This window comes from Drosophila serrata, unplaced genomic scaffold (genome assembly GCF_035046125.1).
Source record: "Drosophila serrata isolate PLE 108 unplaced genomic scaffold, ASM3504612v1 contig_240, whole genome shotgun sequence".
Taxonomy (NCBI): Eukaryota; Metazoa; Arthropoda; class Insecta; order Diptera; family Drosophilidae; genus Drosophila; species Drosophila serrata.
Window position 1 is genome coordinate 9,394,000 of NW_028257138.1, and position 19,142 is coordinate 9,413,141.

General features: G+C 38.8%; 1 long non-coding RNA gene across 3 annotated transcripts in view; it reads right to left on the bottom strand.

Moving 5' to 3' along the window:
- The window catches only part of LOC110183972 (uncharacterized), an 80,876-nt gene that overhangs the window by 56,359 nt on the left and 5,375 nt on the right, over positions 1-19,142 (bottom strand). For 2 of the 3 annotated variants that reach the window (XR_015271278.1, XR_015271279.1), the window contains exon 3: positions 5,068-5,098. This is a non-coding gene — a long non-coding RNA (uncharacterized LOC110183972). Of the gene's footprint in view, positions 1-5,067; positions 5,099-15,791; positions 16,738-19,142 lie in introns of those variants that run through there. The other variant, XR_015271280.1, reaches the window with a different exon arrangement.

Consider the following 19,142-nt stretch of genomic DNA (forward strand, 5'->3'; position numbering starts at 1 on the left):
ATGCATTTTTTTGGACAAAGCAAAATGTACAAATCCCATAACTAAGTCAAAAATGCATTAATTTCAATACGGAAAGCATTCCTATGTTAGTTTTTAGCAGGTTAACAAAGCTGCATACTCCATTTAAAATGTGAATTTTTGGCCGATTTTTGCAAATTTTAATGATGTAACCCCTTCCTTTTTTTCAAAAAAAGGGAAATTCCTGAAAAATTTTTTTTTGGCTGGATATAGCTAGAAAGATTCCCCTGTTGATGCTGATCAAGAATATATATGATTTATAGGGTCGGAAAAGACTCCTTCACTTAGTTTTAGGCTTCTGACTGAAGGTGCAATTCAATTTTTAACCGATATTAACTATATTTTTATATGAATATTTTTTGGACAAATCAAAATGTAAAAATCCCATAACTAAGCCAAAAATGCATTAATTTCAATTCGGAAAGCATTCCTATGTTAGTTTTTAGCAGGTTAACAAAGCTGCATACTCCATTTAAAATGTGAATTTTTGGCCGATTTTTGCAAATTTTAATGATATAACCCCTTTCCTTTTTTTCAAAAAATGGGAAATTTCTGAAAAAATTTTTTTTTTTGGCTGGATATAGCTAGAAAGATTCCCCTGTTGATGCTGATCAAGAATGTATATGATTTATAGGGTCGGAAAAGACTCCTTCACTTAGTTTTAGGCTTTTGACTGAAGGTGCAATTCAATTTTTAACCGATATTAACTATATTTTTATATGAATATTTTTTGGACAAATTAAAATTTAAAATCCCATAACTAAGTCAAAAATGCTATAATTTCAATTCAAATTTTTTTGACTGGATATCGCTGAAAAGTTTAAAGTTAGTTTAAAGTTATCGAGAATACTCTTTAAATAGAAATAAAAACATCAACGGGTTTTCTTTTTGTTTAAAAGATTTCGAGATTTGAAATTCCCTGTGTAAAGTGTGCTATTCAAGTGAAACGCAGTGTATATATGATACAACGGGTCGGAGGTTCTAGCTAAAATTACAACATTCTAAAGGTTATTATAATTATATTAAACAATCTGAAAAATTAATCTGAAACTTTTAACTTTTCATACGTATTTAAAACATACAAAAGCATTATGTTTACTTATTAAATGAAGAACAGCTGAAAGCGCACCATTACACAGTTGGTAATTGCGTTGCTTATTAACAGATAATTAAAATTTGTGCCAGTCAATTCTTGAGTATTTCGTCCTGAACAAAAATTTTCAATATTCATGGACGCGAGCGTCGCTTTAATGGCTGTCAGCCGGACAGCAGGCTGTGACAGGGCGGGGGGTCTCAATATGATAATGCCTTAATTATGCAACAAGGATTCCCTTTTTCCGTGCCACGAACATCACATAAAATTCCATAAAAGCCCGGGGCAAATGCCATTGACAGCACTTTTCATGCGGCCACGAGCCGGAGGACCCGAGAAGGAGGAGGAGCGTGAACATGCTCACACGTATTGCCCGGGAATGCCCAAATATATTTCATATTTATAACATAATTCGATATAATACCCTTAGCGGCGGCACATCAACTCCACCTCTTGCTAACATAGTCCTCTGCCATAAAAACCAGGCAAGCCATACAATTTTGCGGCCACATTGCGTATACGCCACCACTGACCACAGGCTTCCAAAGAGTGGCCAGAAGCGGGACTGGGAGGGCAAGCGACGGGAGAAACCTGGTCAAATGGCACACAAAAGGCCAACAGCAAAACGCACTTTGCCTACTGAGGCATTAACATCTGTTGTCCGTTGTCCGTTGTGTGTTATCTGCTCCCGTATTCCCACAGTCAAGTCCTGGTAGTTGACCCAACAAACGAGCATAGTTTCTATTTATGGAGTTCGCCAAGGTCTCCATAAACAATCGGCATGGCTAATGGATTTCGAATTCAGTAAATACGCCCAGACAGCTACAACATCCTTAGATTTCCCCATCGATATTCCTCAGTAAACCACCACTGACTCCTTCTGCATAAATAGGTTTGTTTGTGAATGCCTTTGGGCTCAAGTTAGTTTACAATCGATGCAATTAAAGTATATTTGTCCAGGCTAAGGACAGGCAATTGGCATTGGGATAATTGAACAATGGGATTCACCTTTGAAGTATTCGATATATTCAGATCTTTGGAAACTAAATATATTTAATATTAACAAAAGAAGAACTGTTTTTAAACCGTTTTCAAGCTATACAATGTCTTAATTTCGACAGCGAATTTTTCCACCACCATTGCATATAAAAATTTAGTTTATTCTTAAACAATTTTGTTATCCTATAATGTAGTTTTAAGTTTTTTAAGTTTCGTTTTTTTAGGAATAATAAAAAAACTCTAAACAAATTCAATTTAAAAAATAATTTAACGAGCCACAAGATGAAAGTGCATTGCCAAATGAAAAGCCAGTTTTTCCAACACTGTGATAAAATTGCCAACGCAATCCCATAAAGCAGCAGGACTCACAGCCAGAGAGGTTTAAAACTGGATATTTAAATGAAGTTAGCGCCCACCCCGTGCTGAGTGAATGATGATACTTTCCATTCATCAATTCAATTTGTGCGCATTTCCATTGCTAATGCAGGCGGGAAAGTGCAGAGGATTTTCTCACGGGTCAGGAGAAAGAAAAGCACCGGGACACTCAATAGTCGCCGTGGATTTCCAGCTGAGGCGATGTGCATAATTTAGGACACTTAGGAGTTTCTCGGTCGCCTCATTTTATTAACTGCTCGCTGCTTTTGCTCCTTGGTAGCTCTCACATGAGCTGCAATCCGGCTAGAGAACTTGAACTGGAGCCATGATCCTTGGCACTGGCACTCCAGCTCCCGCCTTTGGCTTTCATGTTTATACAGGGCTTCGTTGGCCCCTTAAATATGCTAATAATTTGCGACGCTGCTTTATTAAATTTCTATGGCAACCGAGTAAAATGAAATGCGCCCCAAAATGACATAACTTATTTAGCTCTTGCGATTCGCCGTTGCTGCGGAAAATTAACACCAGCCAGCGGTGGTAGCAGGAGGCAGGAAGAAGGGAAATCCCGGATACCCTTGGAAAGCCAAAAGTCGACGTTGTTTCTTGTTTTGCCACGACTGTCGGTTTCATTTTATGGCCACGCCCAGCAAAGTGGCTTTCGCCTTCCATCCTGCCAACCATTTTTATGCCAGCTTTAAACAGAGAATTGTGTCGTTAAACCGCCAGGCACTGGAGTTTAATGCAGAAATAATTATTTCATTTAATGCGTCAGCTTTAATCATTTGCCAGAGAGAAGAAGCCCCAAGCTGAGGGCGCAATCTGTAGTTTAATGTGCCAAAGAAATGGATGCCTCAGCGCAATAGCTCTTACGGTATAAAAGCCCTCAGCTATTAGCCTTCGGAGTCATATTTGTAATTAAAGCAAGCTAACTAAAACTTGGGTTACTACCTTTCTGTGTACTCAACTTTGATTTTAGATACTCTTTGATTTTGGTATTTATTTAAGAGCATAGTTTTGATTAAGATTAAACCGTAATATAAGAAAGTCCTTGCAACATTTATATACAAAAGCATATCGATTTCTGAATAAATTCTTATAAAGGCATGCCACATTTGAATTTAAATTTTAAAGTTATATTCAGGTAACTTTTTAAAAGTTATCCCCTCCAATTAATACAATAATAATTTTTAATTAAATCCAAACCATGCAAGTAATACCAATTAAAATCAAACAGAGTGAATATACCATTTATTATACAATTAAACTTCAGCAAACAATAATGAATTGATATTTTAACTTTCTCTTCTGGTTGTATAATTGCAATTAATAAAATAAAATGCACAGGATATTCACGGGAAATTCGCACAAATATCCGTCGATAAAACTGTCAATTGTGACAGCCAATAACAATGCCCAAAAAGACAGCCAATTGCCACAATAAACAATTAAAACCTTGGGCTCTTGTTGGGCTTAAAGGGAAATGATTGTGCAAATAACGGTTTGGCAGGCATTGTTGCACTTTTGTTTGACCCCGACACACACAAGTCTTTGTTAATTATGATTTCCGAGTCAATTTGCCGATGCGTGTGTTTGCCGAAACGGAAATCGCTTTTTGGTTGGGTAAATCTCATCACCTGCCGCGGGGCCCATAAATCATAATTGACTGCTCCCAGGTGGGGTCTAAGTAAATATTGACTCAACGGGGAACAATTAATCATATGCAAGGCAATGTTAATTTATGGAATTCTTTTTTTAATTATCAATCGCAAACACGCAGCGAAGGAGGCGCACAAGATATGCGGTCAGGAGCTAATAAGCTCCTCCTCTACCTAGTGAGGATGTTGTGGGCGTCGTATCCTGTATATTTCCATACCACTTAGGTATCGATTTTCTATGCACGCACTATAAATATATACATCAATTTCTATTTATGGGAAAATGCCTTTATATTACAAAGCCCCCACGAATGGCAAACTATAAATAAATTTATAGGGGAAAAACAAGAAAGGAGACTAACTTCGGGGAGCTGAGACCGAATTGAATCTATCATAACTAGCTAAAAAAGCATTATTATAATTTATGGGGTCGGAAGTGACTCCTTCACTGCGTGTTAAGCTTCTGATTAAAATTATAATACCCTTGGAAAACTAAAAAAAAATAAAGAAAGGCTAAAGTTCAGCTTTATGAATGCGGAGCTTTAATGCTAGTTTTTGTGACTTTAAAGTAAAATATATTTAAAATATATTTATTAAACTTTCCTTAATAAATTCATATATATTATCAATGTGATTTCCTTAAAACCATTCAAAGGCCAGACAGCTTAATTTAAACTCGCAACTTTGAAGAATAACTTATATATAAACCCCGATCTCATATGCCATATGCCAAATGCAGATTGACGTTGAAAAATGATGTTAGTTTATATATATATTTATGTACGGCCTTGTTGGGTAAGCAAAAACAGAAACATTCGTCGGGCGGGTTAAATATGCAAATGGTTTATCTGCCTTGGTCCGCTGGCTTGTTGACCCCACAAAGGACCTCCCTTCGATCACAATAGACATCAGATGGTCGGGACTTACCTTTTTTTTCTCCTTAGCCTTTTCCCGTCGCCTGCAAGAAAAAATAGGAAGAATAAGGACTCGATTAGGAGAGAAAAAGCTGAGATTTAAACGCTGCATAAACAGGATTGGCATCGATGACACACGACACGCATGAATATCAAATTATGGAGAACTAAAAGCTTAGACCAAACACAAACAGAAACTGAGATTCCGATGGAGATTGAGTGTCTGGCTGAGGGAACTGCTCAAGTGATGGGCCTGTTTATATTTACGACACTCCCAACTGGCCCCCGAGCATTTAAGCCGGTTCCTTGGCTACTGGGCAGGTCCTGGTCCTCATCCTGGCCAATGCCGACTTGAAGTGCTTTCGGGCCGCTCTCCCACACACTTGACTTGCATATTTTGCCATAACATTTGCAGCTTATAAATATTATGTTACGGCTCAATAAGCTTATGGCCAAAGGACCTAAACTTTGCCCTGATTGTCACCCATTAGTCATTAGCATTCTCCCCGTGATATATATATATACGTATATTTATATATAGATGAAGTGTGACTCGAGTGGCCACTGATGGATTGATGCTGGCCAAAGCCACAGCCGGATTTATGACAGCCCATCCTTGCCACATATGTGGCCTTTGAATCTGTCTGCCAGGTCGTGTCCTTAATGGCTCTTGGCCAACTCTGACAAAGATATCTTTGCGAACTGAGCTGAGCTGGCTAATGAGAGGTGGGCGGTGTGGGCGGACAGATGGAAGCCCCGCTGAGGTCAGGCCAAAAGTTGTTGCTGGCCGGCGTGGTAATGACACTCATTAACGCAGTTCCCAGCAGCTCTCGAACACTGGGGAGTCCTGGGCTCTGACTCCTCCTCTCCTTCATTTGGTAATCGCCTTGGCTTTTGCAGCGTTTGCATAATGCCAGCCACCCAGACCTATCTATTTGTGTGTGAATTTTTATTTTTAGCCCAACTTTTTCGCCCTCTCCGCTGTCAGCTTCGTTTTCTTGACCATTTTCGCCTTAGCACAATCTAATTACGGGGCTGTGAAAATTCATTAATACCAATGCGAGTGGGGCAAGCAGCAGATGGATGGAACTGGAAGAAAATCGAACTAAATTCGGACTGGATTTTGAATAAATAAAGTATTTTGATCTATTTTAAAGCCTTGGAAAAATAGTACATCATTTATCAAGTCTCTTTAAAGAATATTCTAGATTATTAGCAACATTTTGTAGGCTTAAATTCAATCTAGAATAAGTTCTGTTGTCTATTGTAACTCTTACATTTTACATTAATCTCTTTCTATTTTTAATTTAGTACTTAATCTATTAATTTCCACAATTTCTCTATGTGTACGACCAAACAAAATTAATTATCCATCAGAATTAGTGGGGGATTTTGCTTTCGCTTTGTCACTTTGCATATTTTCCACGCCGCCTTTCGGTTGGATTTCCATTAACTTTGTCCTACCAATGCTTCTGATCATCAATAAAATTTTAATGATTGCGTTAAGCTGCAGCTGCCTCCAACTTGCAGACACACAGAAATAATACACACAGTCCAATTATTCGAAGGTCCTGCAATTCGATTAAGTCCTTGCCCTTATGTGTGTTTGAATCAAATAAAGAGAAATCTTTCTCCTTTCTCCCCAGAGGGCAAAAAATTCGCCGAGTGTGAAACATTTTCCACACGGATAGGGACAGGACCCGACATTTTAATGAAGTTGTAATGAGTCAAGGGTTCCTGGCTCCTGGCTCCTGACAAACTGCAGCTGTTTGCGAGTCACCCTCATCCGGCCATCGAGCGATTGGGGCACGCAAATATTTGCCCATATAAATTACAGACATATACGCGTATCTGCGTGCCACTGACGACGCGTGGCACATTTTACGTGCTTTGAATTTCAAATTTCATTCAATTTTATCTTCATTTTGTTTTTCTCATCCAAAGATATGGACATGACTGGTGGGTCATCGTAGGAGGCGGAGGATGATGAGAGGAGTGCAAATATGCGATGTTCCCAAAATTTGACTTGGGGCCATCCGTGGATATGAATTTTTTTTGTTTTGGAAACATTCTGGTGGGGCATTAAATTTAATGGATCACACGATAAGAGTAACCATAATTGTTATTAAAACCAAAATAATTGAAATAAAACGGCAGTTGCTTTTAAAATCCATTAAAAGATTAAAATCGCTTAAACTGTGGTAAGTTTATGGGGCCTTTTTTTGTTACACATGGGATGTGAATGTATTTTTTAAGGGACTTAAGCGAGCATATTGATATAAAAAAAGGAGAGAGATAAGGGATTAATCTGTGATAAATATATACGAATTTACGCTATCTTTTTCAATTCGTGAAAATCTATTCCTGCTGACTCAAAGAATGTCTCCTGTTTCTTTTCAAATATCTTTAAAAATAACCACAGATTATAAATCAAACAAGTATTGGCAGAGGGTGTTCCCCCAGAGGACTTCATCCTTTAGCATGACTATGACAATATTTTGGGGGACTTCCTGCGCCCCCTCAAGAGTAAGTGAATTAAAACGAGTCGCAAGCTGTGTAAATTTTCGTGGCATACTTTGGAGCGCAAGGTAATTGAAATTTATGCATAAATTATGCGCATAAACGGACACGGCAAGGCAATAAACAAAAATAAAAATGCAAAATTGTGGAATCCAGGAGGGAGAGGTGAAGTAACAATTTCCCCAACGCATGAAAATTTGATGAGGCCTCCTTCGAGGAGGAGGCAGCCCGGGCGCAAATTTACTTGTCCTTTTCGCAGGCTTTTTTATTATTTAGCTATTTGTATACATATATACTTTACAATTTGTTTTTGCTGCCGTAGCGGATGTATATATGTATATATGTACGCAATTTAAGCTCTCCTCGATGTTGATGTTAACTACAGCAATGGCAGTTACTGTATCGTGATCCAGAGATATGCAAATTTATTGCCACCGCAAAAGAGAGACTTTCAGATGCAGGCTACATGGATAGCTACAGATATGCATTTGTGAGATTGTTTTCGTTGCTGTGTATCTGACTCTGACTCTGACTCTGCCTCTGACTCTGACTCTGCCTCCTGGCTCTGGCTCTGTGGCTTGCCAACGACACGTTGCACAGTTGACTGCCCCGAAAATTGAGCAGCGTCCGGATGGCAAATTGTATCAAATAACCAAACGTCAGCACAAGTGCGCTGCTGTGTCCTGCTATCTGCCATCTGCTATCCTTTTAGAATGTATCTGTGTATCTGCTACAGTTGCAACTCCAGCTGCATCGGCTGTTGACGTGCCTCTAACATGGCCAGCACATTGTTAAGGGAATACCGGCAAAGTGGAGGCTGTCCGTGAGCATTTGTGCAGCGCTTTATTTAAATTACTCAATTTGCCAGACAATCTGCCCCGGAAGTGGAAATTAACTACAGAAGCTGGGAAAAGCAGAGCCGGAATAACGTCTCTGTCCCTCCCCCACATTCACTTGAGCCCACAGAAAATTTAATTTAGTGGAAACTTTCCGGACTCACATCTGTATAGTATGGGGAAAAGTTTTAAATTTAGGTTACTGCGGCCAAGGATGTCAAGAGTGCAGAAGATGGCCAGAGATCGGAACTAGAGTACAATATATGGGGGGAGTGAGGATACACTGAAGGTGAAATTGTACACATATATAAGTGAGAAAAATTAACAATGAATACCACTTGTTTTTGTTTAGGCTAAGCATTTATTTGTATACTTATTATTTAGTAAATACAGTCCTAAAGCCATACCATATTCCCATTAGTTAGGCAACGATTTTTAAGAGTTTCTTCTTTTCTGTTAGTTAATCTTGAAATATTTCTCCAAGTGCACACATGCACTCACTTACATAATGTCTGCTTGTATGGTGTATGGATGGATACGTGTGTATTTGTGGGTTGCTTTTTCCCCCATTCATGTAACAACTGCTCTTCTTCTCAGTGTCTGAGTGTGTGTGTGCTCTCTCAGGCAGCTTAAGGCGCTTACTCTGTCACCTGGCTAACATACACACACACACACACACAGACACACCCACGCACACCCACAATGAATGTGTGGACGTGGAATTCCTTTGGCGGCGAAGAGGGCACCTCTTGGAGTCACTCCACCTTTCCTGTCTGAGTGCTTTTCGACCCAAATAAGAAAGGCGTTTGCCATTCTAAAACAATGTTACGAGCTCACCTCGGACGTTGCCGGTTTTTATATAATTTTATATATCTAAACATATATATATTTATACGTAATATACCCACATACGTGCAATTCTATTGAGAATTCTGGGGCATCACAACAAACAAAAGGTTGGATTGGTAAGGAGAGGCTAAAAATCTATTTCATTTATTTTTTCCAAAAATATTTGACAATTTTGCGACTTTTCTAGATTTTCAGGCCAGGCGAGTTTTTTGAGCTGTAATAAGCAGCTTACAGAAAACAATCTCTAATGCGAGGGAGGTCCTGCGTCTGTCTTGCTTCTTTCACCTGACAGTTTGTTTAAATTGGAAGAAGAATAAGGACAGATAAGGGGCCAAAAGGGAGGCTGGGAAAATGTGACGAGGAATTTTCTTGATAAGCTCTTATTTTTTGCGGTCATTTAATCAGGTAAACGTAAATAGGACAAGAAAAGTAGAAGAGAGCGAAGAAGGGCATTATTTCAAAAAAGCAACGTTGGATGCTATTTATAGAAATTACTTTAATTTATATTAGCTTTTCTAAATTAAAGAAATGAAACCCCTAGAACTTAAAATTAATTTAGTTTAAAAATTCGTATTAAGGGAATATTTTAGGTATGAATTCCCGTGGCCATATTTTGACCAAAACCCAACCAATCTCTGTGGTGGCTTACATCTAAGTATATCATCTCTTTTGACCATTTATTTCAGCCAGCCAGAAAACCCCGTTCATTTCTAAGCAGATCCCAGGCTAATCCAGCACTTACAGCCCAGCAGCTCTCCAGTTGGCAAAGCTTGAAAAGTAGCCAAAGCCCTTAGACAGGCAATCAAGACCAGGAGGAGCAGGAGCAGGAGCCAGGGCATAAATTGCAGCTGGGCCAACTCAATCATCTGACAAACATTGTATGTAAGTAAGAGGGTTCGCCCAGATATGTATCTAGTAAATGGTGAAAACACTTTTGTTGTGTTTTTATACGCTGCTCTTGTTTATAGCGCATTTTGCTGAAACAAAGCAGCCTTCCGGAACATTGCACAATAAAATGGCACAGCACAGTATAGCACAGCACCAGCAGTCAGTTGGCCGTGGCAAGTTGCAGACTCAAAAATAGAGCACCAAAATAGGCGACAAACCGTGCTGGCCGTCTACCGCACCTCCCCTTAATGCTTGGACCCCGAAAATTGATTTTGATAACATGCCACCGCCCCTCGCATCAGCCAGAAGGAGGTGGGACAAGGACGATGGCTGCGTCCTGCAGCTGGAAATAAAAAATAGGAGAGTAAATGCCGCATTTTGTTTTACTCGTCACTTGTCAGGCAGTAAAAGCAAATTACTTAAAGTTCATTGCTTTAAGCGACAGGACGAAGGACGAGGGCAAGGACGAGGACCAGGACGGAGGACTACTATATAGTGATGGGATTTGATGTAGAGTGATGGAATGAACGGACACTGATGGGTGATGGACGATGACGTCGGCCCGACGGAGCCTTCTTCATTCATTTCATTTGGTGTCGCCGCGCATGAAATACGGCCAGGACGACTTGCCAGGACAATGAAATGTGATCTTATCGGAATTTGTCCATCGCTTTTCACTTTCCAGCATTGTTCGAAATTGTATACCCGAGAAATTTGTTCAATTGTAACATTTAAAGGCAAACAAAAGAAGTAATCACTCATTTAAAGTGATGAAAAATGATTTACAAATTGTAAAGCACAAATTCCGATTGAGTGAGAAGAAGTAAATCGTTAATTTGTAGTCCTTTGATTATGGAGTAAAAATAACATGAATTATTAAGTTATTAATTTTAACTTTTATAGTATTTACAGATAAAGAAGCCGTATTTTTTAGTATCTAAAGGTTAATCTACATTTCCTATAATTTTTCTTAGTATTGAGCTTTCAATTACAATCCAATCAATCAAAATTCTATGACATTTTCACCATGTAAATGTGAATGAGTATGAAATTTTTTGATTTGATAAAATTGCCGCCGAATATATATCGACTCAATATTTGCAGTTGTATTTCATCAGTGTCACTGGCAGCGATTTTTCTATTTCGTTCACTCAAATCAAACCAAATTGATGAACAAACTCATTCGTTCGGTTGGTGAAATCAAAGCGAAATTGATTGTCAGCACTTGACACAAGCATTTTATATATTTGTATACTGTATGTATTCTTCTTCCTTTTTACAGCAGATCGATCAATGGTGAAACGAGTGGCCCAAAGGACACTGGCGCCTAATCTCCTGCCCAATGCATTTTGGGGGAACTTTACATAGATGATTGGACACTGCGTGGGGTCGTCGAAAATCCTTTTGTTTTCTTCCATTTTTTTTTTTTTTTCTGTCTGCTTTGTGTTAAGGGGAATTGGGATTTTGGCCTTGTCCATTTGGCTGTCAGGTCTAGTATTTCATCCCTGTTGGGCATTTTTATTGATCCCTCGGGAGAGCCGGGACAAGGACACACGGAGAGTACCCGATTTGTGTTTGACATAAATTATGTCAATCGCTGGCAATTTGTTGGGCATTAATGGGGGAGAGTATGAAGGAGCAGGGGGTGGCTCCCAGGAGCAGTGTGGGCTTTGGCCTGTCAACTGCATAATTAAAGGACCAAAAGGCGCTTAGTGTCGTAACGGAAAGTGTGTCATGGCAGAAAAGTTTTGCCGTCGCTTTATTTTTTTTTATTTTTTGCTTCCATTCGCACCTGTCTTGCCGCTGTTTAATTATGCAAAAGTAGGCGTTTGCGGCCTACAACTTGTCTCGGGCTTTTAAAACAATGTGCGGAATGGGAGCCGTTAGATAAAAGTAATATGCCAAGAACAAGTTTAAATGAAATTTCTATCCCCCTAACCTGCCGCCCACACACACACATGACTTTGACTTGGTCTTGGTCTTGGGCTTGGGAGGAGGACGGGACAGACCGAGACAGACTGAGACTGAGAGCTGAAAGCCAATAAATCAATGACAAGCACAGTGAAGGCAATATACGGTAGCCATATGTGTGGGCGGTGGGGTGAAAAAAGTTCAAGGCCGTAATCCCATTTGATGCCGCCACAAATACGCCAATCATGTCATACATAATGTATGATTCTCTCGCTGTCGACCGCAGAAGGGATCCAGGATGCGGATCCAGAAGGACCACTGCAGAGGCCATTTAAATTCCTGGCCAATTGTCTACACATTATCGACAACAGGTCCTAGAGAGCCGCAACTCAATCTCTCCTGTTGGCCAATTACCGAAATTTCACACGCTCGAAAACCAAACTATGGCCAAACAACTTATGAGCCGAGCCGAGCAGCAGAGCTGCCGAAAAAGAAATGCCAAACTTTTCCCATTACCAAACAAAACTGGCAAAGTGTTCCACAAAGAGCGTCAAGAGCCTTGAAATCGAAAAGCCAACACCAGAGGCCCCACCCCAGCGAACCACAAGGAAGGATAAAATTTGTTATAGACGAATTTTTAGCCAGGCTTTCAAAATGGAATCACAACAAACTCTAATTGAGTTTCGGCCGAGTTGAAACGATTTAAAATGGTAGAAAAACAAGGCAGCTCTGGCACTCCTAGCAAATATTTACGGATGAAATAGAATACAATTTGGCAAGTCAGATGGCTGCCAAAGGTGAAGATAAACAGAAAAACATGTGTGCGTATGAGAAAATATTGAATAAATTCAGAAACTTATTTAAATTTAATTTATTTTGATTGCCGTAAGCCACAAAAACAAGCAGAGCATAAAAAACGTGTGTCACAAACCTGATAACTATTCATTTATTTATTATTTTTAATGTATTTTAATTTGAAAATGCAGAAGACAGGCTATTATATTAAACAGATATAGAAAAAATGCTTTTGAAACAAACAAAGAGTGAAAATAGGCGAAAGTAAATTTAAAGTTATAAATATATGTCAAAATAGTAAATCAAAATCGTATTGTTATTTAATAACTTTTTAGGGAAAACAAAGTTTCTAAATTATCATAACTAAGCCAAATTTTTATTAATTTAATTTCGGAAACCATTCATATGCTAGTTTTTATTATGTTAATAAATCTGTATACTATATTTTAAATTTTAGAAAATTGAAATTTTTGGCAAATTTTGATAATTTTAACGATGTAACCCTTTATCTTTTTTTTGAAATTTCAACAAAATTTTTGAAAAATTTTGTTTATAACTGGACATGGCTAGATCGACTCTCCGGTTGATTCTGATCAAGAATATATATGATTTATAGGGTCGGAAATGATTCTTTTAATTGTTATTGTAATTTGTTCCAACCTTTAAAAGTAAGCAAATAAAAAGATATTTATTTATTTAAAAATCTTTTCAAAGTACTTACTATTCATTTCATATTGTAAAGAACCGACCCAATTTACTAATTATATATTCCACATTTTCAGTCACCCAACAAGGCTTTAACTATTTTTAAATTAATTTATTCAATGTATCTAATAGTAAGGTCCAAAATCAACTGCGTAGATTTTTCGAATGTTTTTCTTTTTGTGATTTCGTTGTGTTTTCCACCAAAGTCGCAATCAATAAAAGTAATCAGTCAAGGCAAAACAATTAACGAACAGCGGCAAACAAGGCACCACGAAAATACCAAAGAACACTGATTGAAGCGATAGACAAAAGGAGGTAGATGGTTTGGGAGACAATGGAGGAGGTCTCCCAAAGGGGTTTTTCGCTTCTTGGCCGCTAACTAACTAACTGCGTGCCGCAGTCATTATAAATAATACAAGCGAAATCGATTTATTGACTGATGTTGAGCGGCCCAACTACCAAAAATTTCCCACCAAAAACCGAATGATTGAGTACGAAGAAGGGTCACAAAACCCCAAACACACACACACACACACACAAAAAGGCAACATTGCCTGAAAGTATGCCGCAATAAAATGACAAAATAAACGAAACAAAAAAAGGGCAGAGAGACAACGGAAAAGCCAGAAGCAAAAGAAACAAGAAATGACCATTTTATGAAGTGTTTAATGGATGTTAAGTGAGTGTGCGTGTGTCCTTAGTATATGTATGTATGTGCCCTATATGTGTTTTATATATGTCAGTGTGTTATCTATTGAACGCTTGGCTGACCACACAACCCAAAAGACAGGACACGACGACCAGAGAGAATAACTTTGACTTGACGTGGCTTTGCTTTGCCTTTGCTCACACTCCGGCTTCTGGTTCTGTTAGTGCTTCTGGGGGAAATTAAATTGATTTTCTGTGTTTTATCGGTTTGGACATAATTGTATGCCAATTGACTTGGACACCACAAAAGAGGAAGTGATTCATTTGCATCAATAGCTATGGGATAACACAGCCTCTGGCTACTATCTTGTTAGTAAACACAAAGACTTGAGAGTCATCCTCTAAGAAACTATCACTTTACTTAGATGACTAAGAGTAAAAGTTGAAAAAATACATACAAAAACTTCTTTGTTTATTGCCAAGAATGTCATGATATAGGCTAAAACTTTTAACTAAAACAATTCAAAAGATCGAACGCTTTTGCTTGAATTTTTCCATTATTTTTCGTAAAGTTTACTCTGCTATTTAGCCCCAGTAAAAATGTGTGTCTTTGACAATTTATTTTTTCTGCTGAAATCTGCAACCTTCTGGGCGCATTTAAGTGCTGTGCAGAAGGCAGGCGGAACAAGGAACATCCAAGGAGAAACTAAAGCAATCCCATCAACTAAAAAGCATCTCAACGTGTGTCCGCACACCCATATAGCCATACATATTGTAACTAACACACATATGCGACCGTCTCTACGAATATCCTGGTGTGTATGTGTGTGTCTGTGAGTATCTCAAATGAGACTAAGGCAACTAAGGAGCTTCTAGCTGCAAATGGCAGCACTTAAGCTCACCCATACCATACCATACCATATCCCATCACAACACCAACCCCATTCCCCATTCCCATTCCCTTGCTATTCCATTCCGGCGATGACAAGCGCATAAAAATGGAAATGAAAATGCCAAAGCTTCGAGCTGACTACCATCCGCCATTCCCCCCTCTCCCCGACACTATCCCGTGGATTGGAAAATGACAAATTGCTAGTACGCTCAGCGTTAAAATTATTGCGGCCCGATTGCATTAGTGGCCATGAAAGCGTTGATTTGTTTAACTAGAGTCTGGCCTGCAGGCGACACCGATACGGTTGCGGATTGCGGATTGCGGGTTACGGGTAACGATTTACGGGTTACTGGCTATGGGGCAAAACGGACATAACCGGATAGCCGCACAGCCAAAATGGCGGCCAGGCAATTAATGACACATCCAAGACCAGAGCTCCGAGGCCAAAGCCAGAAGGTGTCCGACAACGACGACAGCAACAGCCACAGGGCCACGTTCAGTGCCGGAAAATCCTCCAGCCACGCTGACATTTGATTCCACCAAGGGCAGCATGGGGAAACACAAAAAAAAAATAAAAGAAAATAAAAGGTGGACACGCGTATATTTCTTGGGTGTTTCAGGATGCCAAGCGGGTAATGGGTATAAGGAAAATTAAACCCATCAGAAAAATGATACCGAACTCTTATTTAAGAGTTTTGTTCTTTTAAAATATGCTTTCTTGATTTCTTAGGATTTCAAAATAAAATGCAAGCTAACATTTACTTATAACCTTACAAACATATTGTGATCTAATTAATTTAGACATAATAACTCTATTAATCAGTGGACCTCTTGTCCACCTAATAAAATAAATCAACCATTTACCAGATAATTACTATTGGTAAAACCAAAACTAACCACAACACCGTGACTGTCAAATAAAAATATAATTTGTTCTCACCAATATATCATGATAAATTTCAATTAAATTATATTTGGGACAATCAAAAACCTAATTACTTCACCATTTAATTGAATTGATTGTAGAAAATCGATTATATAAACTAAAATCTAGTTTATAAAAAAATAATTGCAGCCCAAATGGCTTCATTTCCGTTTGCTGAAAAGCAATAAATTATTGAAAAACAAGTGGAAATAGAAATTCCTGAAATTGCAAGCAACGTGGTTTGTGTTTTTGTTCATTTAATTACTGCTTCAGTTGTTGGAATTGCGTGGAATTTCACGTTGCACAGGAAGGCAGGTTCCCAGTGACATTATTTATTGTTGAATTCACTGCTTCAAGGTAAGGATTTTCACCTGCTCTTTGAGCTCATCATGAGCCCTTTCGGTCGCCAGCAATGCAAGTGGCCCATTTAGCCGGTAGGCCTTTTGACATGAGTAGCCGGCAACGGAGTGGGCCTGGGAAAAGTGAATGTGGAAACAGTTTCCACTCAGGAGATATGTTTACCGTGGGCAAATGTGCCAGAGAAGGCATTGCTAACTCGTCTAATTTCGTCCTGGCTTGATGCTTCCTTGAGTGCCGGCAACGGACCGTCTAAGCTCACGTTTGGCCCACTTAATGGAGGGTCACATCCAACTCCCACTTAGCATTTCCCATTTTTCTAAGCATCAGTGTTGCCAATTTAGGGGTTCCTTAACACTTAAAAGTTAAAAATGGTAAGAAATACATATTAAGAAAGGGCAAAGGAAGTGATTATTTTATAATTTATGACTACAGAAATTTATAGAAAAACGTTAGACCTTTGTCTTTGCTTTTACTATATTTACAATAAATGAATCCTATTAAAAGCTGAGGATGCACTGACTATTTGTATTTAAACTTTGAGGTCTCACATACAAAACTTATTAACAATTTTTATTAACCATATTAAGTAGATTTTATTTCTATTCAAATCAAAATAGCGATATTTTTGCATGGGTAATATTATTGTAGTCAAAAGGAGTTATTTCCAACCCTATAAATCAAATATCTTCTTCATTAACAGGCGAGTCGCTCTAGCCATATCCGGATATCTTGTGTATAATAAATTTAATATATTTGATTACACATATTCTTTAATTTATTTACAGCTTAAGATATTACTATATACTTTCATATCATACTGTTCGTTTCTTATTCTTTTATTTATTGTACCAATTTATGCATATATTCTTTAAAATAATTTAAGCTTTGTAATTTCTTTTTTAAAATACCTAAAAAGTTCTTAAATTAAAGCTACTGTTTTGTAAATTACATTTGGCAACACTGCCGCTCGTAAAAATGTTCCCTGCTATGAGAAATATTTTTCGCACATAATTTTTAGGGCGAGACGTTGAGACGTCAGCAAACAGCTTCAACTTGTTAACCTGCTTTTCCAGCTTTTCCGTCTCAGTCTTCTTAGCTTTCTGTTTCCCTTACTTTGTTCCTTTCTCTTTTTCTCTCTTTTTCTATGTTACATCGCCGTTGGCATTTGCATGGACAATCTACGCGCACTTAAGCGGCGCCTCTATTGTTGGCCGCTTTACCGAAAAAAGCGGAAGAATGAAAGCAAAATATTTAAACGCCGCCGCCGTTGCCGTCTCCTTTCACTTCTCCTTCCGCCCCTTTTCCCAGGTCGTGTGAATTTTCAATTAAAAGGCGCTTTTCACCCCGTATATCCACACATCCACACACACATGACTTTTCCGGCGAGCGAAATTAACAGCTCATGAAATATGCCCCGAAATGTATGCAACGCCCGGCCCCATTGTTGTTGATCTCGTTCTCAAGTGCTAGACGCGTGTCCTTGGAGGACGACGAGAAATAACGATGCCAGGAGCCCCACAGGCGCCAAGTTAATCACCTGGCAAGCAAAGGTATAAGCAAAGTTATATTTTCAACTCTCTCTGGCAAGAGTCATTAGTTCAAATATAAATAGATTCATAAAGCAGAGAGGACCTTGAAGCATCCCTTTTCCTATTTTTCATCTCAGATAGTTTCCTGTTTCCTGTCCGCACTCTATATTTTAATGAGCCTCTCAATATGCATGACACACGGCTTAAATGTGTAATTGCGAATGTGCGAGACCACGTGCTCTCATTACCATCTAGAGCGGCATCAGCGAATATTTTGCAGAGTGACGATGATGACAGCGGGGCGTATGCGTAATATGCGAATACGTAATATGCTCATATAGCGTAGTGCCACTCAACGTGGCCGCATCCACTGCATCGAATCTATGAAAATGTATTCAATTTGTGGCTGCTCCAGATAAGTAATACTCTTGAATTTCTTCATATTCGATGAAGAGCGAAAGGGAGAAATGATTGTACAACTTGTGTGCTTGCAAACGGAAACGATTTATCAATTGAAATTGGGCGAAAAAAAGTACGTATGTATGTATATGGGAAAACATTTTAAGAACTCTTCATTCAGCTGCTTTTGAGTGTGAACATATACATATATACCGCCATCTATATACATATTTGTGCACACACATTCATTCTTGCATTGACAGCTTTACAAATTTCAATGCATTTGCTCGGCACTCACTGCCATTCGCATTCAGCGCTCAACACTCAATGCTCGAACGTTCAAACATTCCCATTTCATTTCGCAGATGCGGGTTTTTGTATGCCGAAAAGTTTTTCGGTTCTTTGTTGTGTGCAAGACTGCGAAGTCTGCGCTTAAACTATCATAAAATAATCACAATGAAAAATCAAAAGTTGCTCCGACAGGACCGCCAGGCCATACAATAAATCAAAAGGAGGCCTTCTCGGCGCTCACATGCATAATGAAAAGAGCAGAAGAAGAAAATGGAAAACTCTTGGGCGGGTGAAGGCGAGAAGGTAAAAACTTTTCTGCGCTTTTGTTCGAGAGTGCAAAAGTTCAAAGGGCCAAGACCCAGGGAAGGCGCAGCAGCAGGAACAGCAGCGATATCTGCCAGTTTTCCCAGCTTCAGTTTTCAGGGTTGCAGGTGATTAACGGCATCAGAGGGCGGGCAGGGCGGCAACTTCCATTTATTTCTCGTTTGTCGTCCAGATTTGAAAAATGATTCAACGTCTGCTAATAAATTTGTGTTGGTA